The sequence below is a fragment of the Grus americana genome, chromosome 11 (genome assembly GCF_028858705.1).
Source record: "Grus americana isolate bGruAme1 chromosome 11, bGruAme1.mat, whole genome shotgun sequence".
In the NCBI taxonomy this organism is placed as follows: Eukaryota; Metazoa; Chordata; class Aves; order Gruiformes; family Gruidae; genus Grus; species Grus americana.
In genome coordinates, this window is record NC_072862.1 from 3,098,050 (window position 1) to 3,124,454 (window position 26,405).

Genomic DNA, 26,405 nt, shown 5'->3' on the forward strand with positions numbered 1-26,405 from the left:
TCACCCGAGTACACTGTTGCAGAAATTTAAAAAAAGGAGACAGAAGAAAGGAAACCTGAACCTAGAGGATAAGCAGCAGACAGTGACACCTGCCTATGAACATAAGCCAGTTGTGAAATGTTCTTCACAATATCTGAAAAAAATGCTATTTGCTATTTACAGGGGTCTCCAATAAAACCACCAACTGGCTATTTTAGTTGCTAACCTAAAGAGTGTAGAAAGTTCAGTTAATTGGGAAAAAGGCAAAATAGGCAAAAGCAGCTACCCGGACCTGCCTCTGCCAGAGCAGGCGGTAGGGAAGCATCAACAGCTATCACTCAATGACGCCTTTGAATCTAGGCTGATGATCTTGACCTAGCTGTTTAACCAACGGCTGAAAACTCACTCAGTTTAGTGACTCTTTATTGTAATAATGAACAGTTTAAAAAAATACCATAATAATTGCTTTTGGCTGTAATCATCCAACAGCCATTAGCTGTTTATCTCAGAATATTAATCCTCAAAAGGGTGACCCTCATGTCCAAAATATACTTTCAGTCACAAGGAGCGATTGATAAATTATTCCAGGCTAGTTCACAGAACCATTTCTAGTGGCGTTTTATCATCAAAGTTCCTTTCCCCTTAATCAAAGGCTAATGCAACATGAAATCCTTAAATATGGGCTGCACCATAAGATAAAGTTAGCAACCTTGAAAAGGCTGGAAAATAGCAATTTGCACACACAAACACAAGATTTAGAACTACCATTATAACCTGCATCATCAATCACAAGCAACAGTGGCTTTAACAGGACTATTTTCAGAGTGCGTTAAACTTCATGATATCTTAACCTTCTTGTAAGGCCATGAGAAGCTCTTCACAGTATCAAACAAGTGCAGAAGGGCACTTTTGCTTCATGCAGAAACATTCTTTGCATCAGACTTCATAAATAATGGCATCGTTGCCTTACCAGACATTCCCTGGCATTATTTTCAGCCCCATATACCCACTCAGGGAACACAGGCAACACATACCTTCACACATATCCTGAAGGACAATATACTCCGACAGTTTTGCCCAACTGCAAGAGAAAGCTCTCACTGAAGTGATGCACATCTTTAGGCAATAGCTCGTCTTCCAAAACCCACTTCCAAGGGAGAGATCTGGGCAGGTGCCCATGACTTTTAAAACTTTATGGTAAGTTTTATTCAAGTACCTGATTGGTGCTTTTGTATTCATCATGTTCTTACGAAGAAAAGTCAAGTCATGAGTACGCCATCCTAAATATTATATAAGAAAAAGGAAAAATTTCAAGCAAAATGCTGCCCCTTCAGTAATTAATTACAATCCAAGTTACATGTATCAAAAAGTTGTCATTTCATTCTGCTGCAAAATTAGCAAACTGTCTCTGAGGTGCAACTTCAAGGAGAGCAGAGACTGCTCATCTTTTAAAAGACACCACTAAATCCACCGTAAAATGGCAATTTTGCTAATGCAGTTTTCAAATTACTTTAGAACAGTTGATTCAGTTTTAGTTGTTTGGGCTTTCCACGCAGAGGGGAGCACTGGTGGCATGAGAAACCCAACTGGTGCGAGAGAAGGAAGCGTCTAAGGAGAGGGCTGGCAGAGAGGGAGAAAGAAACCAGGATGGAAGGAAAACAGGAGATAATAAAGCAGGTCTTCAGAGAAGTATGGAAAGAGTAAGAGGACAGTGGCAGACACATCTGGCAGTAAGGAGGACTGTTATTTTCTATGGATCTTGAGAAGCAGAGGGATGCCTGGAGAACACAGGCAACTCCCGTCTTTGAAGGAGCAATGTAAAAATTAAGTATGGTAAGTCTATATCTGAGTAATCCTCTTACGCAGTGACCCACAGCACTTCCAACTGAGCAAGTTTCTACCTGGAATGAGCAGCAGTTCTCCAGATTTGAGCAGCCAACAGCTACAAGTCACAAACATTCGCACACCAAGCAAATGGGAAGCCACCACTTTGGTGCTGGATGCTGGGGAGGGAGAAAGACCCTCCAGTGTCAAACCATGCCGTAATTAACTGCTATTCAGGCTATAAGGCAGAAAGCATATTCATTAAAGTTTCCTTTCCTAGAGCTATTGCCCAGAACATTCAGTATTCCTATGCAGGCAAGGACATTTCTCCAGCGCAACTGTACACTGTGTCTGCTGGTAATATTTCTAATTAAAATTACACTGTAAGCCTGGTTGTTGAATACAATGCACAGACACTACAAGCTTTTTAAGATGACTGTTAGCCTGTAGCTGTTTTAATTAGCTTGACAGGTAATAAAGTAGAATTTTATAATTATACTATTACAACATGTAAATGTTTTCTTTCAAATCTGTAGTTACTGAGTCACTTAGGTAAACAGCAGCCAGTTTTGGTTCACCAGACCAGAAGCAAAACCCCAAACTTGGCTTCTTCTAAGCCTTGCTTATGGCTTAGCAGGGACCACACGCAGCTTAAGAGCATGGGTTTGGAAATCCTTCCCTCAGAGCTGAAACGTGCCTAACGCCCGAGTTTGCGGTCCCCACAAGCACGCTTCCGTCAGGCATCACAACATGTGTGACCCTTCGCTTTCCCAAAACGTGTGCCGTGCTGCTTTCTTTGAAGGCACAACGCTGGATCTCGAGGCACGCTGCTGGCCAAGAGCCCCATCAGCAAGGGGCAGATTTTAGACACGTAGAGTTTGTACAAGTTCTCTGCTCAGGACATCAGAGGCTTTTTTTTCCCCTCCAGATCGCTATTCTGACCCCCTTTTGCACACACCACAAGAACACAATTCTGGCTCGTGGTTCCGATATCAGATCTAAATATTACACACTGAACTTTTAAACACTCGTATTCACCAAGTACTTATCCACACTTAGCTTTTTTTAATACCATTCACTACAAACGCCACACCAGTTATATCACAGAATTGAGGCATTTAACACAAATTCCGATCACACTCTTGCTAATGAGAAGTGTTTACCAAACAGTCACATTGCTCTGTAAACAGAAAGCAATTTCCATTCTTCTGTCTATAGTGGTGTCAGCATTTGCAAGCCATTACTAGTATGCATATAGCTGTCTGCTCCAGTCCTTCACACTTGCTATCAAACCGGCGTTTAAGGATTTGGAATGCAGAACACAAGTCTGCAGCCTAAAAATAATATCCTGAGATTTGATCCTGCACTTCTTATTCAGGCTCAATTAATCAAGGTTGCCTAACTCTTCAGAAGTACTTTTCATCAGCAGATTGGAAACACTTTCCAAAGGAAATGGGTATCAGTATCTCCTTTTTACTATGGGGAACCTGAAAACGAGATTTCACCTGAGAAAGGGCTTTGAGGCTAATTTAGGAGTACTGTCCAAAGGGATGAGGAGTCCATTATTCAAAGTTATCTTTTATATTGAGAAATAAGCTTTTCATTTCAGACCACTAGAAAGTGATATATCACAAAACTTATCATACCGTCTTTGAAAACCTCACACAAAGACAGCTTTGCAAATTTAAGAAGGCCCAAGCTGAATAAGAATAGTTTACTTGATCTACAGCAGAAATTCATTTTTCATTGTAAACACCACCTCGGACTGAGGAGAAACTTCTGAATCACTCCAAGGAAAAGAAGAACTAAGAAATCAAGTATTTTGATCCGAAGGCATGTGTAACCTCTCTGTGTCTCCAAAGGAATCAACAAAAATGCATGCCATTAAGAAAATCTGAGTTTCAGAAGTGCTGCAAGTTTGTTTGGCTAATTCAACTGTGGGGTCAAACATTCAACGATTAAACACCAATTCTGAAAGTCTCGTGACAAGAAAAATAAGAGCCAAACCAGAAAAAACACCATTGACAACAAGATATCCATATCCTTTTGTAAAAGTTTAAGTTATACACATTCTTTTAATCAATGGTACATTTACAAAAATAGTTTTCTGAAGACAAGCTGTTCCATATTTTCTATAAACTTTCCACATAGAATTGCCAAAATGCAAAACATAGACCCCAAGAACTTAAAGGGAGATTTCTGACATTCTTTTTTAAAAGGTAAACATACCCCACTACTGAGACACTAAGGGGCAGATTCTTTAGTCTAAGGCACAAACAAAGCAAAAAAAAATTACATTCAATGCAATGATGTTAGGAAAGAAGTGAATATCACCAATAAATCAAAATTAGTATCAAAGAATTGTTACCTTCTCCAGTGCATGACATGTAGACTTCAGTCAAATTTCCAATACCTGAAAGTAGAAATTCATAGGGAAAGTTGGTTATACTGATATTTGAAGTCATTAAATTAATTCTTATTCATGTTAACTTGTTTTGCAGAGGAAAAAAAAAATCTATCTTTGAAAGTAACAAACTAAAAATAATCAAAGTACCACAAGATAAAAGCAGCAAACTGGTGAGATACTCTGTAGAATATTTCTACCACTCGATTCTCAGTTCCCCCTACTCCACTGAGGTTTGCCCCTCAGAGCCCCAGCCATGATGCACCCACCGCTCACTGCAGACTCTGCACATTACACCAAGTTCTGCCATTCCACCTGAGATTACTTGCACCTGATTTTTTCAACTCTAATGACTTCATTAAGGGCTGAAAAACACTTCCAGCTGCTAAAGCCTCTCAGTGAATCCCCATTTTCCCCCACTGCTCAGGTGCTCTTGGTTTCACAGAGCTGGCACAGGTGCCCAGCTTTTCCACCCATCACTGCTAACTCAGTGCAACTCTCAGTTGACAGCAAAGCAACCTAAATTCCAAAGAAAGGGCTGAAGCATAGCCATTTCCCAAGAAGTTGCAGTACAACCATTAGATCATCCAAACTACTCAATAATCAAATTCTGAAAAGTAGAAAAACAATGGGAAACCCATTCGATACATGCTTATGATCATATAGGTTCACACGTTCAGTAGCTGGCTATGAGACGCACAAATACATACAGTAGATGCAGAAGATATGCTTATGGAGTTAGAATTAGATGAGCACCATAATGCAGCAAACATACTAAGAAATATAAGCTTCCCCCCCCACTATCAACACAGCCTAGATAGGAGAGGCACAAAAACAGTCCGCATTTGTCCTAAGGTTAAAGTGTTAATCATCCACTTATTAACTGAAGGTATTAGAACTTGAGATGAAGATGTCACAACCAGAGGATCCCCCCCAGATTCCGTTCAAGCCTGTAATGCAGTTGCTGCTGAGGTCCCTGAGAATACAAAAGGCTCCACATGCTCTTACCAGTTTGACTGTGGGAGATTTTGTGCTAAGGAATTACATTGCAGGTAGTCTACAGGCGTATTATGGCTTCATTTAACAGATATGTACCACTCACAAGCAATCAGAAGCTTTCACTAAGGACTAGGTGTGACATTTTTGAGCCAGCGTTCAGAGCTACGCTCACAAAGTGAAAGAAGTTACAGGCTGGCTCATCTGCGGTTTTGCACAGCACTGCTTTGCCACCCAGATTTGCTGCGGGGGGAAGAGTTCCCTTCCAGTCCAAGCGACCTGATGGGCAACTGGTGGGATCCAGCACCAGTGCTGAGGATGGGCAAGCTCCTTCAGAGAGGAACAGGCTTCAAGGAAGGCAGAGCCAGATGGAGCCCCACTGAAGCGAGCACAACACTGGGTAGAGCAGATAAATATTTGACATTCAGAGCTACGCTAATTAAACATCAAGAAGAATTGAACGGTTTCATACCAATCAAAATATTACTCTATTTACTGTAACTGTTCAACTTATCACTTCAGTCATAGAAAGTTTAGGAGAACAACTTGCACAAGTTAAGATATGCTCTAACACCAACATTGCTATATATATATTTTTAGACACCTATGAATACATCCCTCGCTTCTGGGAAAAAAGGAAAAAACTTCAATTTTTTTGCTTTGAAAATTCTGATCTTCTCTATACTTGCCTATCCATCCCTAAAGTATCCCTGAAGTTATGTGGGCATACAGGGCAGAGCGCCAAAGCAGAAGAGAGGTTTCTTACAGAACACCTGCCACACAACCTTCAGAACTGCATTTGGCTCAGGCTTTTATGGTTTTGTTTTGGTGGTTTCGTTTTTTTTTCTTTTAAATCCTTGTCATGTTTGTGTGCATAATTGAGCTAGGGTGGGTTTTTTTGGCACTCATGTGGGAGACTGGATCAAATTTTTTTTTTTTTTTCCTCTTCCCCCACAATCCCAGCAAATGCACTTACTGCTAAGCCTATTACTGCTTTCTTCTGTTGGAGCTGCTCACAGTGGTTAGATACTCACTTGGGCAGGACATCTGATGTCCTGTATGCCCACTGAGTGCTTTGGATACTAAATAATTTTGAGGTAGAAACAGGTGACTAGTTAAGAAAATCTTTACATTACGACTTCTTTTTACTTACGAGACCAAACCAGCAGCATGTACCTACTCAAATCCTTCAGAAATGTCAGCTTCCAACACCAGAAACTTTTGTGGACAATTTCTTGAAACACTTTGCATTGGCAGAGAGATATTGACTTAAACCAGGCATTAGGCAAACTCAGAATGTTCTACTTTTAGTAGAGTATTTCACCCCATAGTAACTGCAAAAGGCTGAACATTGCTCTTCAGAGTCATGTGTTTGAGACAGCGATTGAAGTAATTGTACATTATCCTCACAAGCAGCACTAAACCTGGACTTCCAGGCTTGAAAGCCTAAAGCATTTAATTTACATTACCCCCAAACATTCTACAGTGCCCGAGGCATTTTAGTAAATAATAAAAAGCCACCCATAGCCTGGGGGGTTTAGCCATAGCTTCCAATCAATTCAAACGCACACCTCCATCCCACGTGAAGAACAGACTGGAACGGGTACAAGGGAAACAGGCAGTGCTCTCCCCAGGTGACACTGCAGAAGACAGCACACTAAAAACTGAATTTAGCAGCTTCAGTATTTTCTGCATCCCTTGTCAACAGAAGGCTTTGAAAAAACTTCAGAACACAGATATGAAGTTGTCTCCAAAGGAAAAGGCAACAACGCTTTTTTAGTGCGGCTCCCCAGTCACCACTCCAGTTGTTCTCGAAGCTATAACTTCCAAGAAGCCTAAAAAGAAATTCGGTTTTGTGCAATCCTTATTTCATGTAAAGGAACAGCACATACTTCACGGAAAAAATCATTTATGGAGAGGAAATAAAAATAGAGAGGCACCACTTCATTTCACAGAAATACTGCATAATTGCACAAAAAATTCTACTTTTCAGGTGGAGGCAGTTCTCTGGGAGCTGGCAACTGGGAGTACTGATGAGAGCCTGAAGGAGAGTTGATCTCGTCTGCTGCCAGCAGAAATCCATACATTACACTCCAAGTTTATATTGACACACTAATGCAGACGGAGCTGAAAGAAGCTATCCCACAGAAAGCTGAGATGCAGTTCCCAACTGGAAGTTTATTAGCATAATATGCAAATACAGACATTCCTAGTGCATCTTTCCTCAGAGTACTTATGTGATAGCAGGCTGCAGAGTAAGGGTGATGGTACCTCTCTATGGGAGGAAGTCAAGGCAGGAGCATTACTGATGCATCAGGCTCTGAATCCCTAAACCAAAATTCTCCTCCCTTGGTCACTTCAAACATGCAACAACTCATTGGCTGATTGGTTTTTTTCATCTTTTTCCTGTCCCTAGCTCCATCCTGGGCTTAGGTTTTTCGAACTAGCCTGCTCTGGCACTGTTTTATATTGCCTGTCAAACCATAGACTAGTCTTGTCCTATGTTCCAAATTCACTGGTTTTAAGAAAGCATAAATAAGGAAACTATGAGACTTTGCATCTCTCTGCTTCACTCCAGTCTCAAATTAGGCACTCCAGAAGCCCTCAGACTGCAGATTTTTCTGTATCTGAAATCCCCTATACACTGTAAGAGCTTTCCCTGCTTCTGTTTTCCAATATGAACTTGATATCCTTCAAACATTTCACTTCCTATAAACACAATATTCTTCACTTAAGCTAAAAAAGCCACGGGAAACATAAGCCTGTTAGCCTATGGGCTTATTAATACAAGTTATTAAAGAATCAAGTGCATCTGAACCTGCTCTTGCTTATTTTCATTTCCAGCAGTTCTACCAGCCTTCACGAGGAAAGATGTTCCCTGCAACCACTCCTACTGCTGTCCCTCTTCCCACTCCTGGAGGGCATTTCTCAGAGCAAAGCCCATGTCCACCTACTCATCTTTGCCCTAGACCTGGCTCAACAACCCGTTGGAAAACAAAGCCAGAGGACACTAACCCTGAAATATCACCCAGTTTCACCACCTACATCAACAGGTGATCAGCAAGCGGTCCAGCAAAGACGGTATCAAGCACTAGCCACATTATTTCCTTGCTGAGGAACACGTCTTGCACAACAGAAACCCACACTTTATTCAGCATCATCTACCAGCTGCAGCTGAGACACGGTGCAGCCCTTCCTCAGTAACATTTGAGTCCTTGGCTCGCCTCCTATTCATGAATTCAAACATTGTTATTAACACAATAGATTGATTATGGGAGCTAAATGGAAAAGACACAGTTTTCTGAAGCTGAAATATAAATCCAGTATGCATTTGTCACAGAAGCATTTCCTGTGCATTTAAACATTGTTTAGTGAGTCAGCCAAAAGCATTTTGCAAGTGTAATCTATCTCATGGAGGAAAAACTCAAAAAGCCTAATCACCATCATAGCTCTCCCAGGGTTTGATAGGTTTAACTTCAAAGTAAAGTGCTGTCAAAATAGAGATCCCATGTGGTTTATTGTAACAAAATAAGTGAAAATTGAAATATTTCAAAGCCTTATTTTGAGGTAGCAAAATACCTTGGTCTCATCAAGTGGGGATGAGGATTACATATTTATATTGGATTTTTAGGGCTAACAATGCCATTTGTTTCACAAATGAAAAGAACATTGACCTGCATGACTGCATATTGATAATAAAATAATCTTTAGACACCAGAATTCTTTGGAGAGATTGTCAAAGAAATCTCAAAGTGATTCACCAGCTGGTTCATAAATTGAACCTGTAAGCTATATCACCCTTCTGTTACTTAAAATGGGCTTCCCTGCTCCATCAGAACAGGCTCAGAACTGCTTGCTGACTGTACACAGAGAAGAGGCACCTGTTTGAAAGAGATGTTGTTTCACAGCTGTTTTTCCCATCGAGATACAGGTGAAAAGTCCATATATCAGTAAAAAGCCCAAAATAACTACAGGAGATTGCATTCAGAGAGGATGATGTGTTCATCACCTTTCTACTTTAAATGTAAGGAAATGCATTGAATTGTTTTGCATTGTCTGTGAGTAATACTCTAGTCTCTCCCAACTGCTGATTAAGAGATCCTTTGCTCATTTACATATAGTGCATCAACCTGGCCACTTACCAAAGGTTATTTTAGCTGAACATTTCAGGCTTTGATGACACAAACAGAAAATACGTTCAGGTTTGGGTTTTTTTCCATGGGTTTTTTCATTACCAAGATATAACACCACCTTTGCAGTCCACTACAGCTTGTTTTCCAAGCAACAGAAGGGGATGGATTGTACCAGCTCCTCACTAAGAAAACAACCACATTTTATTTGCCATCACTGTAAGCTGCAGATGTATAATCTTAATTTTTAATGAGACATCAAGAGCCCACTAGTTGCTCTAATGCTGTACAAGACCCAAGTTTAACTCCTTCTCCCCAAGGAGCAGAGGTTACATGAGCTCTCAAAACCATCACCAGCCCATGAGCCACTCCACTTGTTGATGACTGACAAGGAGTCCACCACAGCTTTACAAAACCAGATGAGATCTTCTAATACTGCTGCACCTTCTTTTCAAGTTTCTGCTTGGCCAAAAGCCTGCCTCAGCTGAAGGACACAGCACAAAGGATATTGTTCAATGTCACATCTGAGTGATTCTTTGCATGAAAGAGCAAGCAGAACCTAACAGGCTCTACGTACCAGGGAAGGGAGGGGACCATTAGTTCCCCTTCATTTCTTGTTCCTATCACTTTGTTATATTAAATCTTTTCTTACTGGGATTGAAGTGCCAGAAGCAAAAATTATAAGCGATCAGAAATATCTCTAATCACTTGAAACCAAACAATAAAGGTCAGTGATTTAAAAAAATCAGACACTGAGTAATTAATATCTACACAACTTGTAATCATTAGCAACCTTGATGGTTAATTTTGCCTGTTTTACCATTCAGTTTTTATTTGAGGTGACAATTTAGTGCTTATTTGCAACCTAAGGTATGTGTTCACATAGTCCCCTGATTGCTGTAATGAAGGCCTTAAATATTTACTGCTAGTAAAACATTTTAAACTTTTAGCAAGATTATCTTCTAATACACAGTGTGAGATTTCTATGACCTTCTGTGTTGAGGAATAATCTTCTGCAACAAGATAAAATAGATGTACGCCCACAGTCTATCCTTGCTAGAGCTACAGCTCCATCACCACTAAATTGTTTGTTTTTCTTCTTTTTAATTTGTTCCTTGTCCTTGCAAACCAGAAGATATTTCAGATCGCCCACATACTCCCTCGACACTATGTTCTCCAAAAAACAAGGTCTTTCACTTTCTAAGCTGGTTTCTTTTAAAAATTGCTAAGTTACATAACCAGGTCACACAGTGCACAGGGTTTTGAAGTTAAACATGTCCACACCAACCACAAAATAGACACCTCCCATTGCTCACCCCCATTCTTTTTTATATAAAAGAACACCGCTATAAGGCGGTTGATTTTATATTGCTCTATTCAACCAACACGGATCAAGGCCAGATGGACAGAAGACATGACAGTGATGCTACAAAAAAAAAGTCAAGCCTGCAACACTGGACTAGAAAGTCCCCATGGACTTTGCAGGTTGCCACCACAAACATGCACTGTGGGGTCAAGGGTGCCTCAGCATAAAAAAAATGCTATTTTTTTTTAACCCATTGCTCTCTGAGATCCTGGGGAACAAAGGAGTAGACTTGAAGTTTCAACAGTCCATGCACTGTTGTATTTCCATTTATTAATGTTCTGAAAAATCAGTAGAAGCATATTAACATGCTGCTCCTGCTCGTGGAGGCTCACTCACAGCCCAGGATGAAGCTAGGAGAGCAAGTGTCTTACTTGACGAGCAGCACTCCATGGAAAGGCAGTGGATATCCAAGGAAATACCTTTAGTTCTACTGCCTTGAGAAAAACCTCTTGTTTTTAAAAAGGCTGAATTGTAACTAAACAGAACTGTTGCATAATCAATCTTTAAGACAATCAATTTAGCAAGTCCTGGGTGTCACTAGGGACAGCTAGCAGCAATACCCACAAAAGCCACTTTGACCTTAACATCCAGCTAAAAGGGTGTTTATATACAGTATTTGCAGACTAGGAAACTGATACACGAACTGCCAATAGTTTGCAGTATTAATATTCAGCAGAAAACTATAAAAATTTTTTTTTTTACCTTATTCAGTGTGCTCTACGCAGCGCACAGCAAGGAAAGCAAGTAAGTGTAATAAAATTGATAGCATACCCAGCAAAAGCCTCACAAAAACTTCCCAAGTGCAGAAGAACATCATTAGCAACTGGGGTAGAATAAATCTCACTTCCCAGAAACAGCGTTCAGGATTTCTTGTTCAGGGCAATTCCATCACTAATCAGAAACCCATGTTATGAAATTATATCTCAGTCAGAGGTTTCTTCCAAAGGATTCATAAAATGCCCAAGAATAATGAAGAACTGATAACAAAATGTAATCTTTAGTTTTCTAAGATAAGTTCCTTCTAAATTATCAGTTTACAGATGAAGCTAATTGATACATCCAAAAATCTCCATATTTAGTAGCAGCAGACAGCAAATAAAGGCAAGTACAAGCTACAAGTCTAAGAGCAGGAACAAAACCAGAAAGGCTGGTGGAAGTAACTGAGCAAAAACTTCATGTCTGAAATAAAGCAAAGGAGGACATGCCATGCCATGCACGTGCCAGACCAGCCTGTCCCCCATCCGTGACAACTGAAAGCAGTACATAAAAGTCCAGAAAATCCATTTATTTAGTTTAGTACCATCTGTTTAATGCACAAGTTACTTTTTTTTAAAAAAAGGTATATAAATAGGCAAGCCCTGAAGAATAAGCCTAAAAAGACTTTGAAGCAAGAGATTTAAGTGAAGGCCACATACATGTGTCACCTAAAAGCAGCACACGCTTGAAATGCTGTGAAAATCAGAGGAGCTTAACGTACAGTAGCAAATTGCTTCCTTTAGATTTCAACTAATTTTTTAACTGGTTTTCCCAAGTCTAAACAGAAACGCTAACAGACTAGGACTATATTTCCTTCCAGCAGGCAGGCTGCCTCTTTCTCGTCCCCTTTAACTTCCCACTCCCACAGCAACACCCTGCAAAGAAATAGGGAATATTTTATCAACTTATTCTCTCAGAGTCACTAGGTTATGACTAGGGAAAAAAAAATAAAATCTGTTGCAGTGTAATCCATCCACATTCAGAAGCACAGAAAGCTATTAGTCTGCGTCCTAGTGATACCAAGCCCTTTCCGTACAAGCAGCAGCACAAGCTAAGCTACCCAGCCTTGACATCTGTCAAAACAGAACAGTGCTCAAGTAGTAATTTATATGGGTAGCTTTTTTTTTCCCTCCTCTTCTTCCAGTAGTTCAATTATTGCAGCAGCATCATGAATAAGTGGTATTATTTTCAGGGAAAATTAGAGAAAAAGAAAAGGAGATATAATAAGCATAGGATTTGCCAATATAATTTTTTTTAATATATGTATAAATTATTCTCCTTCCATTCATTGTATTCTACTGTCGCAAACATACCAGTTCAACAATTTCCCCCTATTTCAGATTCATCAATTTTGCCATGATGTCCTCTCCATTATTAAGTCCTATTCATCTTATTCACAAAATTAGTTCAACTACACTGATAGCTGTACAGGATGCAGAAAAAACGCAACCATGCAGCTCTTGGTCCTTACCCTGGGTAATCTAAAAGTATTAATGAACTTAGCTATAAAAATTAGTATGTCAGCACTAACTTGTGTCATTGTTGACCTAGTGGAGGGCAGTCATGCCCTGAGGCTATGTTTTACAGGCAAATAATTTGTGTTATCATAAGAAGCAGGCCAGGTTTGTTTACACAGTCAGCGGTCCACACAGCACCAGTCAAGCACAACATCTCCTTCCATGGGTACTAACGATGGAAAGACGCCTGAAAAAAGAACTTTGATCACTGTGGTAACAGCACCATTTTAAATGGCAGTGAATTTAAAGCACAGTAATTTTCAATTCTTAGCTGCTCAGTTCTTTGCTGTTCTCAGTAACAGGTCCTCCTGCCTGGATCCTCTGGTACCCGACACTAAAACTCAAGCAAGAGTTAAGGCCATACTTCAGTAAAAGAGCACATTAAGAGTGACATGCTTTTCAAAGGCTAATACTCCCAGCAGCTTCATTTTGATGGGGGGACAGTCTCTTAAGCTGATGCAGCCCACGGGGTAGAGGAAGGAGATCAAAGGAAAGGAGTACAGCTGGAAGCCACAGACGGACCTGCTCAAGGATCACAAATAACCCCACAAGAGCAGACAAAATCCTGTTCGTGAAGGTCAAAACCAGAACTTGGCAACCGTGAATCCCACGAACCAGGATAAAAAGACTCAGCCAACCACACCTTGTTTTCAACCGCGTAGGCAGAACACCTAGAAGATCAAACCCAATCCCGAGCGCAGTAAAGTATCGCTAGATCGCCTTTTGATCCCCCTGATATTCGGAGGATCTGAGCTGGCTGCAGGAGAGTTACATTACAGCGCTGTTGATAAGGGCAAAGCATCCAGGATCTCAAAAAAAAATACTGTAAAAAAAGGATGTTTGGAGCTAAATACAAACAACCAAACTTCAAACCCACATACGTACAAGGTTGCAACTTCCATCTCACTAAGAAGTAGGAGAAAGCTTTGACCCCCATAGATGAGTGGTAAGAGCACTGCAGCATGGCGTGTGTTAATGTGCCAACGCTCACACTTGGCCGAGACACTGAGATGGATCAGCAGAGCTCAAGAGACAAAACCCAGAAGCTTTTGGTGGTTATTTTCTAAAACTGCATGCTTATTTTCCATTTCATCAATACGTAGCTTGAAACCTTTTAAGTTACGGTGCCTTTTTCCAGCCCCGCACCCCAGTACAGCCGTGGTGCAGGAGGCAGCACGGGGGTCTGCAGCCACGCCGGCAGTGACAGCATCCTGGGCTCCTGGATGCCACCCAGCCCGCCCGGCTCCCGGCGGCATATGCTTGGGAAGCCTGAACAGTTTGGAGCAGGATTCGATCTCCTCCCAGCAGCTCCACTTCCTTAACTGCAGCCTCCACGGCAAAATAGCCAGTTGGTTAATTACATTGTTCCACCAAACGTTTATTATTAGTAAAACAGATTTGTTGTGGCTGCCGGGCCACGATTGGTGATGTGAAAATATGTTCTGAAAGCCAAAAGGAGAGTACCAACTTCCCCATAACACAGAAAAATCTGAAAATAAGAAAAGATGTTCGTGCCATCTAATATAAAAATGTTAATGTTCAAGGTACACGCAGAAAGTATAAAATTATCTATGTACGCGTTTAAATAAATATGTTTCTTCATAAAAATAAGCTCTGTAAGATGGTATATTTTTTACGTCTCGTAAGAATGCATAAAAATATTGTGTGTATATATATCCCACATGATAGAGCTAAATTTCTCAGCATTTTTCAAGACAAGTGCTCACAAACTTGAAATTTTCAGAAATTAAAGTTTTGTTAAAACTGAAGCTTTGTTCCTTTGTGCATGCATTACAGTTGTCTTTTATATAATGTATTTAACTAAAGTCCTGGGTCAAGTCCAGCTTAGAGATAAGTAACAAAACAGTTTTGCTACATCTACATAAATCAGACTCTTTCTCTCCAAAGCCTCTATTATTACTGCAACAAAGTTGGCTTGTAAGTATTTGAGAGAATTTAAGGCAAGGCAGCTCAAAATTTTTATACAAGTGTTTTAAGGAGTATTGGACTTTATAGAAGGTCTGCTTTCATTAAGTATATTTTTTTCCCCGAAAAAGTTTGTTATAGTTTTTCCTTTAAAAAAAAAATAAAAAGCTTAAGTATTCAGCAAGTAAGCCCATTTTTCTAAGTTTCTCGTTTTCTAGCCAGTTCTACTAAAAATGCACTTAATTTAAAATTCACATCAGTGTCAAAATCAATCCTATCTCTTACTTTTAATTCTACTTGAATCCACTGCTCAGAGGTGGCACAGAACATTAGGGATCTTGCTATGATCCAGCTGGAATCAAACACAGCCGATTCATTTCCCCTCCTGCTCCCCTTGAAAGAGTTAAGTCCAATATCTCCATCTTCAAAGTCATTATTCTGTCAATACGCTGAATAATTTAGTAGGCAGCTGTTTGACTTGACACTCTTATACAGATCATAAACTCACTAATACACCGAAACCTATGCCTTAACTAGGGTTTCCATGGGGTAAAGCTGCTCAGGGACTGAGCCACGTATATATGCTGCTTGCAATTACACACCGTGGGACTGCCCAAGTTTCACCTGGCTTTCTAGCTATTTTCATGCATATTTTGATGACCAAAAGCAATTCCCCTTCTATGGAAGCCACACGTTGCTATTTACACACTTGTGTATGAACACTGGTAACATGAACTTTATAATATCTCTACAGCATTAAGGATATTACTTAATCCTCAAAGGCTAAGCATCTTATGATTACCATTGAGCTATTCTAAAAGTAGGAGTGAGGGGCGTCAGGGGGTTCTTTTGGGAACAACTCCTGGCTGTTCACCCCCAGGGCTTTGATCAAGTCAAGGGAATTGGCCAAGTACCTAAAAGTTACTATCCAAAGGAGACGTGGAAAAAACCTGCCAACCCACAACCAAAACCCAACAACTATCTAGCAGCTTATTTACTAGATAAGTTGTTCCTATTTCTTTTCCATATTCTTTTTGTACGCTTACCAAAATGCATGGAAATATAAATATATGTAATAGAACAGAAGGACAGAATGAGCAAGTGCAATGGAAGGGGGAGCCAGGAACAACACAAGTCACCAGTGCAAAAGCTCCAGTGAAGAATATGTAGAGCTATGTTGCAGAGAGTAAATCCTCTTTATATACTACTACTACAGCTCAACAATGGAAAATACTCATCACGTAGTATTTTTCTATAGTTTGAGCAGAAGTTAACTAAAATATCCTCTAAGGTTTTGACCAGCTTTAGACCTTCATTGCCCACTATATGCTGCATATGGCTTGCAACCTGATCATGCAAATAAATAAGTGCACTGTTAAAGCAGACCCAAATGAGTCAGTGAGAGCCCAGCTCCTAGATTTTTCTGAATACAAATTAATCCTATTAATCCTTATTTACATCCATGAGAAAACCAGCAGATATTAGAGACCACCTTCCAGAGGTCAAGAGCATGCAAAAACGTTTCACAGGAGTCTCATTAGCTACAAGGCTTCTCCAACTGACATAATAGTAACTACTACTACCAACACACCTGGAGACTTCTCAGCACCTTATGTTTCTTAATTCTTGCCTTAACACCAGCCCTTCAGCACACATATCAGGACTTAGGTTTCTTCTATATAAATGAAGATAGCTTGTCTGCAGGACACTAAGCAGCAAGGCAGTAATTAACTCCAGGTACGTGCTCACATCTTCTGGAAGCCAAAGTATTATCTACATAATAACATTAGTTTTACCAAGGGAGCTGCATAGGAGATACCAGGGTAAAGAAAATAAACTTCTGAGAAACAGAACTCAACAGAGACATCAATAAACATAGAACCTAACCCTGCTGTTTGACCAGCACAATCGACCCAATCCTGTGCTTAATTCTCAGAAAGACAGACACTACCTTCACACAAAAGTCTTATCCCACCATCTTCTACAATCCCCAAAAGCCTTTCAACAGCACAAGGCTTCCCTGAGTAAGGAAGGACCTGCAGCGCTGCCCCGAGAGCCCTCTGCCAACTCACCGGGACGGGTCCTGGGGACCCCCTTCTGCCCCGCACCTCGGTGCAGAGCCAGCAAGCAGCCTGCTTCCCCCAGGCACAGCCTGGTGCTCTCTGCCAGACACCTCCTCTAATAAGCTCCTGCAGAGCTCCATCTCCTCCCACCCCTCTTCAGGTGTGCTTTGAGCCTCCCGACCGCCCAGCTGGGCGTGGGAAGGCAGGGCCATGGGCAAAGCTGCTCTGCAGACACGGGCTGGCTGGCAGCCCTGCCGAACAGGTACACGGTGTGTTATCGTTAACACGTATTATTCCTTCCACAGGACCTGCGTGACAATGTTGGGATAGGGAAATGCTAAATGAGGAAGAAGAGTGGAGTTGAAACGTGGCTTTGATGCCATCTACCATTCACCTAGGCAGAAGAGGAGAGGCACCTCTGAGAGCTTCTCCATCAGTCCCAGCAACGAGATGATTGCTATGGCATAACGTTTCCAGACAATATGAATCTGACAGTGGCGTGACTGGGAGCTATTTTGTTAAATGCAGAAGCAGCAATGAGAAGTGAAAAGATACTCTCCCTTGAGCAGACATAAAATCCTTTACTAAACTCAGGGGTCTAACCAGCAAAGCAAAGAAAAACCCCTTTGTTACCAAGGCACCCAGCAGTTCCAGCCCAAGAGGAGACATGAACTGTCCCACGAGGTAATACCGTCCTTTGTGCCACTCAAAGCTGTTTTGTGAATCCCAAATATTCTCCCAGGTCTTCAGATTAAAGAAACACAAATGCTAATGAACCGGCCTTGAGCGAGCAGCAGCACGGGGCATCTCCCTTCTCCATCAAACCCCTCCCCAGCAGACAGCTCGCAGCACACGTAACGAAGCAAAGACTTTTCCCAGAGCTGTTACAAACCCAAGGTATCTTTTCTGCTACGTGTGGGGGGGACAGAAGCCCCTAACTGGATCTCAGAGATCCTCTGTTACGGTACCGCTCAGAAAACACTGTATTTTTAAAAGGACAGGGGCTGGAGGATGGGACGGCAGGAAACGGGCCGTGACTGTAAAGTCTGGCATCAGAGTTACTCCAGGTGGGGTGACGGAGGACTGAGGGAGTGAGGACAGCAGCAAGGGGAATAAAATTACCATTACTAGTACTGGACATGAAAGCCACCATTGCCCTTGATGGCATTCATAAAGTATACCTTTAGTAGGTATTACTGTAATAGGGTCATATTTTTTGTTAGAGCTGCTACTTGGAAAGCATTCATCCATGCCAAAAACGGAGGTCGCTGTCACACCGCTTCCTCACGGGCTGCCCGGGGATTTCTACTCGAGAGACCCAGCACTCTCTCTTGTTACAAATTCTCTTTATAAGGAGTAGGGGCAGATTAGTATTGGGAGACAGAGAAAATATTTTAAAATGGAAAATGAATACAGGCCAAAAGCAAAATGCAATTCCGTATGCCTCAGCTTGTGGAAAGATAACCTAACCCATCCAAAGCAGACCCAACTTTGTCTAGACAACAGCAATTTTGGCCATAGAAACTGTTAGACACATGGAAAAGGAAGAAAAGTCAAAAGATTTGCTCTCAACTGCAATTATTTTAACTACATATAAATACATCGCTTTCTTTACAAGGTATAAATAACTATACGCAATTACATGCTAATTACTTACAATTAAACTGCAGTGTAAATACAGCAATGCGCAAAGATAATCAGATGGTTACTTGTACAATGTAAATTAATTGATAACAGGAGATTTACAATTGCAAATTAGAGCGATTACATTTTGAATACTACGTTAGATGTTAGGTATTACGCACAGTTAATCACTCGGCTTGTTTGCCCCCCAATAGGGTAACATTACGCATTAGACCTGGCAGTGGGTACCCAACTCCGGGGTGACAAAGCGAGGAAGTCGGTGACAATTTTCTGAGTCAGCACATACACCCTTTGCTGTTCTTTCCGACATAATTATCCTACATAATTTCCATCGCTATCTGTTATCTGAAACATTCTCCATGCTGCTGGCAATACGATACTTAGTTCTAATTATCTTCGGAGAGAGAAATTTCTACAACCTTATCTTTCACTTGTATTTCTGATTCCCTCTCCTCTTAGCTCCATCCGGCACTCAATTTAGTTTCACTTGTGTGGCCGTCTACAGCTATAAACATAAATTGTCTGCAATTTTACGCCTTCAAAATCCCAGGATTTTTTTCATTATTTCACCAACATGCAGAAGGCAAATCTACCATCTATTCATAACATAACAGCAGCGGGTGCGTTTGCTGCTTACTGAAATGTGTTTGTCCTTTTCTTAAAGGTTGTGCATGCCTCTCTGTGTGTGTGTTTGTGTTATTCCAGAGCATCTGCCTGTTGTCCCTGGTTCCTGCTAGAAAAAGGATGTCTGCGGTAGCCGTTTGTTGATTTTCTATTGACTTCTGTTTGAGGCTGAAGGTGTTTCTCATTACTTTCTTATAATACAGTGAGGATACCAATTTAGCTACATTGACCTTGTAATGATGTTTATTTCTTCTTGTATTAGTGCCCACGTTGAGCATAGGTTTTATTACTCATTGTGTGGCTGTGTTTTGCTGATTTGGGATTACGTGAAGCAGCTAGTAGGCTTGCTGTGGTCAGTAATCTTGAATCAAATCTTGATTTTAGCCCTGCTGCTTCCCAGATTTTGAGTTGTAGTTGGGTTGACGGGACAGTTTTGCTTAAAAGCATCTGACCTAAAAGTCAGAAAACTGACTGATAATTTAACTGACCATCAATGTCAAATTAGGCAGTTATGTACCAATACAGTGCAGGAAGAGAACAGTAACCTGTTCTTTGGTATAAGCACTCAGAACATCATGGCCAACCTCAACCGTTTAAAGTAACTTTCAACACGAATCTGCAAGAGTTGAGATTTTTTTGCCTTCTGGTTTATGACCCTTTCTTTTCCATTGTATAATTAAACTTTTCAAACTTCATCCTGCGAATAGCGAGAAACGTTATTTCGAGTGGAAAGGGAAAGAACACCATGCTGTGCCAACAGAAATAAAGAATTCCTCCTAGGGTTGTTAAGGCATGTACTGATTAAAACTACAACTGCACATTGCAAAAAGAGGACAGTTTGGTAGTCTAAATGGCTGAATTTTTATTATTTCCTCAATAAAGATAAAAATGGTGCCAGAAGGATTATTAGAAACAGGTCTCAATTCTCTCTGAATGAGGTTTTTGCACCCCACAACAGCATATGTAAGGTTCACAAATTTGAGACATTAATAGATCCAATGGAAATGCATAAACACTGGACAATCTGGAGGAATCTCTTGCTTAAGCAGCACTGAATGCATCCATAAATGAGATCTTTAGGATTTTTAGGGTGTTCATAGATAGTGAATTTCAAGTAGAATGGTAATTTTCTGACTATTTTTTCCCTGCTGGTAGTCACGAAGATGCAGAGTTATTGCAGGCTCACATAACATGCTATTTTGTTATGAGAAAAGTTGTTATTTTCGAATGATAACTGTGTAACTCTTTTTTTTTTTTTTTTACCCTAAAAGTAATTTATAAATCCAAACCAAATGCTCCAGTAGCTTTGAAAATACTTTCTAGCATGTCAACATTTTTCCCCTCTGTCACAGCTTTTACACTACACCCTTCCAACCCAAAGCCTGGGGTGTCTTGGTGCTACAGGGAAGAACTGAATGAAGATCAAATGCAGAAACCTTCAAAACAGCGGAGGGAGGGAGAGGGGGGGCTTGTGTCCCTTGCCCTCCACAGATGTCTGCAGCGAGTGAGATACCCGTCAGCACGCAGTGAGATCTTCCAATGTTCATGACCATGAGAGAGGAGAAAGTTGAGAAGAAACCCATTGTGAGCAGCACATCAGGTCACCTGGAGCTTGTCTTTTGTTTAATATGGAAAGGAAAGGCTCAGAAGCAAAATGTCCTTCTGGTTTCATTTCTTGAGGGGTCAGGGAGAAGACCAAGGCATGGTGGTCCAGGTTACAGGTGCTTTACTTCTGCAGTTTGGTTAGTAGCTAGGTAGGAACCTGAATGCATAAGACAGGACAATTCAACTGGGAATCTCCATTAAATTTTTCGCTTACAAAATAAGAAATTACCAGCTCTATGATCTGTAGGTCACAGAGCTAGCTAGGCCGTGTAACCTGCAGGTTAAACATTCATGATTATATATGGCTTGTTAGAAGTAGGACTGAACTAATTGATGGAAGAATCATGCTGCACCCAACCGACCCCATTATTGTTCAGATTAAGAAAAGGTCCCTGCAGAGCAATGACAGCCAGCGCTTCAAGAGTGTTTTCAAATCTAACGCGGTATTTTACCAACACGCAGAGATATTTCACACTGCAGTCACCCCTAACAGCATCCTGTATCAGATGACAGAAAGGAACTTGCCACCCATCACGGGGAGGCCGCGCAGTAATCCTCTGAGAGATGCTGTACCGGCAGGATCATTAAAATGCACGACACAGAGGCTGGCTGCTATCAGATCAGCAGTGCATGGGAATGTGATGTCTGTAATAGGGAACATACTGGCTCCAACCTTCGCATTCATTCGGGATACCTTTACTGCATCGGAGTTGGGCTGACTTATTTCGTAAAGGAGAACGGGCCATATGTACAGGTCTCCAGCTGGCAAGCGTCACGAGGCAAGGAAACACCGAAAGCATACGAGTAGCTTTTTACAGCAAGTCCAGCTGAGAATGAAGTTATGATTTTCAGTTTGCAAATTATTAGTGTATGCATGGGTAAGAATATAAAGGTTCCCTTACAAAAGAGAGAGAAACAGAGCACATTTTACTTATTCTTCAGCTCTATTATACTTTCCCTGTAGGAGGTGAAAACTGGCAATTATTCTTGAAGATGCACAGATAGGAAGATAGAACATAAATCAAAATAAAAAGAATATGAATGCATTCTCCAGGTATTCAATGGATATTTATTCAATCAAAGTGCTTGGGAGAGACTGTTACAGGGAGCCACACGTTCCATTACAAGAAGTTTCTGCGATCTGCTTGACGTTACTTGGCAATCCGAAGAGAAGGAGATGAAGAGAAGCGGCTGTACTGTATGCAGCACACAATCCAAACACAGCCATTTGGAAAGAAAAGGTCGGTACTGGTCAGATTGACATGAATAGTATTTCTATAAGATGCAACTAGTTCATAATAAATACACAGATGAATTTTAGGAACACTTATAACAGTTCTATTCTTGCACTCTAAGGGGGTTTTAAGGGAAGAGAGGAAGACATTCAGGTGGACAGTACATAACTTTAAAGAGAGCAAGAATTTCTTGCTCCAAAAAAAGCATTTGTGTATCGGAAGGTCAGAATTCAGATGAACTTGCTGGAATTTATATTCATCAGGAAGAAACAAAGTAAGTTCTGGGAAGCCCATTAAAAAAATATAATGTGCTTTTTCCTCAGGAATTACTCTGAAATTGGGTGTCATGTATCTGACTTAATGCTCTAATGGTATGACTTGAACACTAGGGGAGGATTTACAGGAAATATCTGTTCCTTATCTGATTATAGAAGGAAACCATAGTCTCGCAGTCTGACACTCCAAGGTGGCTTGCTGTCAACCTAAACCTCCAAAATTAACTATTTATCATTGGATTAAAACAGAGCTCAGATCAGCCACGTTGTTCAAGCTCAAAGACTACCGGACCCCAAAGGAATAGACAAAAGAAACACAAAGCCAGGCAGGAAAATAGAGAGGCACAGAAAAAAATAAGGTGACCTGCCCACTATTTCACAGCAAGAAATACAACGCCGGCCGCTCAAGCCAGTCCTATAGACACCGGCGCTTTCCGAGTTATAGGCTGGAAATTGTGACAAACCAAGCTTGGTGGCAGTTGTTACCGGAACAAAACACCTTGAAGAACAATTTCGGTATAAGAAATGATTCAGGAGATTGCCAGCTATCAAGAAATCATTCAGAAAATCTTTTTGGAAAGTCACTCCTAATGGAAAATGCAGAAGCTCATCACGAGAGCCTCACTTTTCGAAAAGAGCAGCACAGAGGTTTTGTCGAGGCTGGAGCTTCGCAGATGTGATTTTATCTTAAAAGCAGGTCCTTGAAAACAACTGGGAGCACACCAAAGAGGCACACAGACACTTCAGGGATCTTGAAAAGATATCACGGTATATAGCAGGAGACAAATTACGAGAGCCGAGTTAGACGCAGGGGGTGCAGGACCCGGTGCAGCACCTAACAAATCCCCCGTTACGGGAGCAAACGCCTGGCAGGGGCTGGGCTGGGGCTGTGCATCTCCCAGCCTCTGCGCCTCGCTCCAGACCCGTGAGCTGCTGCTGGGAGTAATCCGAAGGCTTTATACCCCAGCTGCTACGCTGGTTTGGATTATATTCAATGAAATAAATTCTATTCTATTCTATTCTACTCTATTCTATGGCTGGGTGACAAGAACACAGGAGAGAGGCAGGGAAGAAAATTATTTTCAAGCATGCGTTCCTTCTCTGACGGGATATTTCTAATGCAAATGTCTGGTAGACTGGGGACAGAAGCTGGGTTTTTTTTAGCAACAGGATAACTAAGATGAGATTATTTATGCATGAATGCAATATTACTGTGCCAAAAAAGCTAACAGTGAAATAATTCCCCTGCCTACTGATTTAAAGGACCAGGTCACAGCCTTGTCAGACACTTTTGCATGTCAGAGAGTGGTCTGTAGGAGCCGAGTGCTGCCGCTCGTTGGGGTTTGTGTCACGCCACCACCATAACAGACAGCTCGCAGACAGGTACAGACAAAGTCTCTGCCCTGATTCCCTCTCAGACCCACTGACCCGGTCAGAAGGATGCAGATGCCAAGTGCCCCATGGACCAAGCATCTACAACCTAAGCTTAACGCTTGCAGGGCTGAAATCATCTGATCCTTCCTCAGCTGTACTGAGGAACTCATATAATCCAGTACTTAAAGCTTATCTCTACGTTCATCAGCACTAGACTCCAGAATGCCTTTTTATATACCCTACAACCAGTAAATAATATGCAATGCACCATATGCACGATTCTTGCACAAGGTGGGGGGCAAAGATCACGACGCATCAGCATTTGGTAGCTTCTGTATCACTGTAAAAGGGGTCCAAGGTGCCACCCCAGAAAGGGTTTCTAAATAATCTTAATTGTTGGGGTTTTTCACCTTTATTTAAAGAGTGTGAGGCACTCCATCTTGAATACAGAAGTTACATGCCTTTGCCCAAAACAATATACAGCATGAAGGAAATTCAAACTGACATTATTTCAAGACAGCAAAGACAAACTGATTTAGCAACTCTGACAGGCATTTATAAGCAAAATAAAATGTGAATCTCATTTCAGCCTACCATACTGAAATAATATGCAACACGTTTTGATGTCATAACATGAATATTTCATATATGAACAGCATCTTGTTTGGTAGTGAGATGCTTCCAGACACCCGTGAGAGGAGGTCTGGGGAGACAGCGAAGGCTTAATTTCTATTTCTCAGTGAGCAACCTAACAGTACAGTAACTTTTAGATCCTTATTGACTTCTTAACTGTTTTGCCAGATGTCAATATATAAAAGTTTAGAAGTAAAAATCATGGCTGAACCTTTCCTTCTAATTAATGGCTGTATTGATCAGCTAGGTTTTCCTCTTGCCTCATGTCACAAAAACCACTGGATTTCGGAAGGGTCCCTGCCAAAGAAGTATTTATACTTACGGCTTGCTAGTAAAAAGCAAAGACTGAAATCGCCGGCATCGCTTTTTAAAAGTGCATTGATAATGAACAGCTCAATGAACCAGGGCAAAGTTGGGCATTTACAGTCTCCAGAGCATTTTGTTTTGATTTGCATTGAGTTTCAAGGTTCAGCAGTTTAATAGCCAGCATGGCCACATTTTCATTTCCTTCAATTCAAATTTAGAAAAAAAAAAAGAAAAAAATCACAAGGTTACATCTCAAACAAGAAATCAATCCCAAATTCCACCTGGCAGTTAAGCAATGTATGTAGAAAATATAGTCCAGCTATTGCTGAAGTTTTGCTGAATTTTGTTACAAAGTATTTGCACAGCCCTTGAAGTTGCTCAATATCTCCGGGACTAAAGATATAAGCAATGAAAAAAATGCACATAATTTAAATTGCACTGAATATTCAATAATGGTAATGACCTAAATATTAGAAGCTCTTTGATGTGTATTTCTGGGGGAACTGCATTTGTCCTTGACCTTTGCTTACTCATTATTTTGTCTACACATAATTAACACATTCATAATATCATATAAATGCCACTTATTGACACTGTCCCAAGGGCAACTAGTTATCTAGGAAGAACATGGACACATTAACATTTACTAACTCATTTAGCTTCTCTTTCGCATTAAACCAAAGAAACCCATTTGTCAAATCACACAGAAATGTATATTAAACGGGCCGTATTTAACAAGGTAATGTTTTAAATTTTGACAAGACAACAGCGACAAAAGGGACAGCCCCTAACGAGGGCGGCTGCCATCCCGCGCTGCTGCGGCACGGCTGCCGCTTCAGCACAGGGACGATGGTACCACCTGGAGATGATACCTACAGGCTGTAAACAGATATCATTTACCGTCTTACTTTTTACATTTGTTCTTATTTAGCAACAGAAAGTTGCAATGTATACTGAGTAAAAGCTTCAAATTTGTCTCAGGGAACTGCGCCTGCTCGAGAGGGTAACATTGCCCCCCCAGGCACCAGCTCAACAAGGTTTGAGGTCATTCAGAAGTTGAGGTATTTAATCATATTATACCCTATCTCCTTACCTACACGTTTCACTGCGCGGCGAGGTGTTGAGTATCTCCTGCAGTAAGGCCAAAACCAAGAGCCTGGCAAAGGGGGTTAAGGAAAATGAACAGTAATCTTGCATCCTCTTTTTTTCTCCAGAACACGTTCTCCATTATTCATCAACACAACTAAATATTCAGGGCCACTTAAGATTATTTTAAGCACTTTGTTCACTGTACTTGACTTTTATCTGGGAATTAGTTTGAAAGACTTTTGTAACAAATATCTGGTAAAACACATGTCAGCACTTTGGCAGGGCTGGCAAATTTTTAGCGAGCTCGAGTTAAATTTAAAATGGAAATTGGACTAATTAATTACTTGAGATGGAACGAGAGCAGGATTTCAGCATACGACTAAAATGAAACAATGCAAAAAGCAACAACTGGCGCGATTCCAGCGAGAACACGCGCAGGCAGCGCTTCCCACTGAGTGAGAGCAGGCAGGAGCGAGCGGGAGCAGGCAGGAGCACGCTCCCCAGGCTGCAGCCTCTCACGCCCGATACAGAAATGACCTGGAGAAAGGCACAGAGGAGTAACGGGCTCTCAGGATGACACCGTGACATTTTCTCTCCTAAGGGAATGAAAATAATGAGTGAGATGCCAAACGGAGGACTGATGGATGCTGGCAGGCCCA

At 41.1% G+C, this 26,405-nt stretch overlaps 1 protein-coding gene across 2 annotated transcripts in view; it reads right to left on the reverse strand.

Annotated features, from left to right (window-relative positions):
• The window catches only part of LOC129211459 (contactin-4), a 336,085-nt gene that overhangs the window by 292,930 nt on the left and 16,750 nt on the right, over nt 1–26,405 (reverse strand). For both annotated transcript variants that reach the window (XM_054838596.1, XM_054838595.1), the window contains exon 2: nt 4,172–4,216. The gene's annotated coding sequence lies outside the window, so the exon portion shown is untranslated. The remainder of the gene's footprint in view (nt 1–4,171; nt 4,217–26,405) is intronic.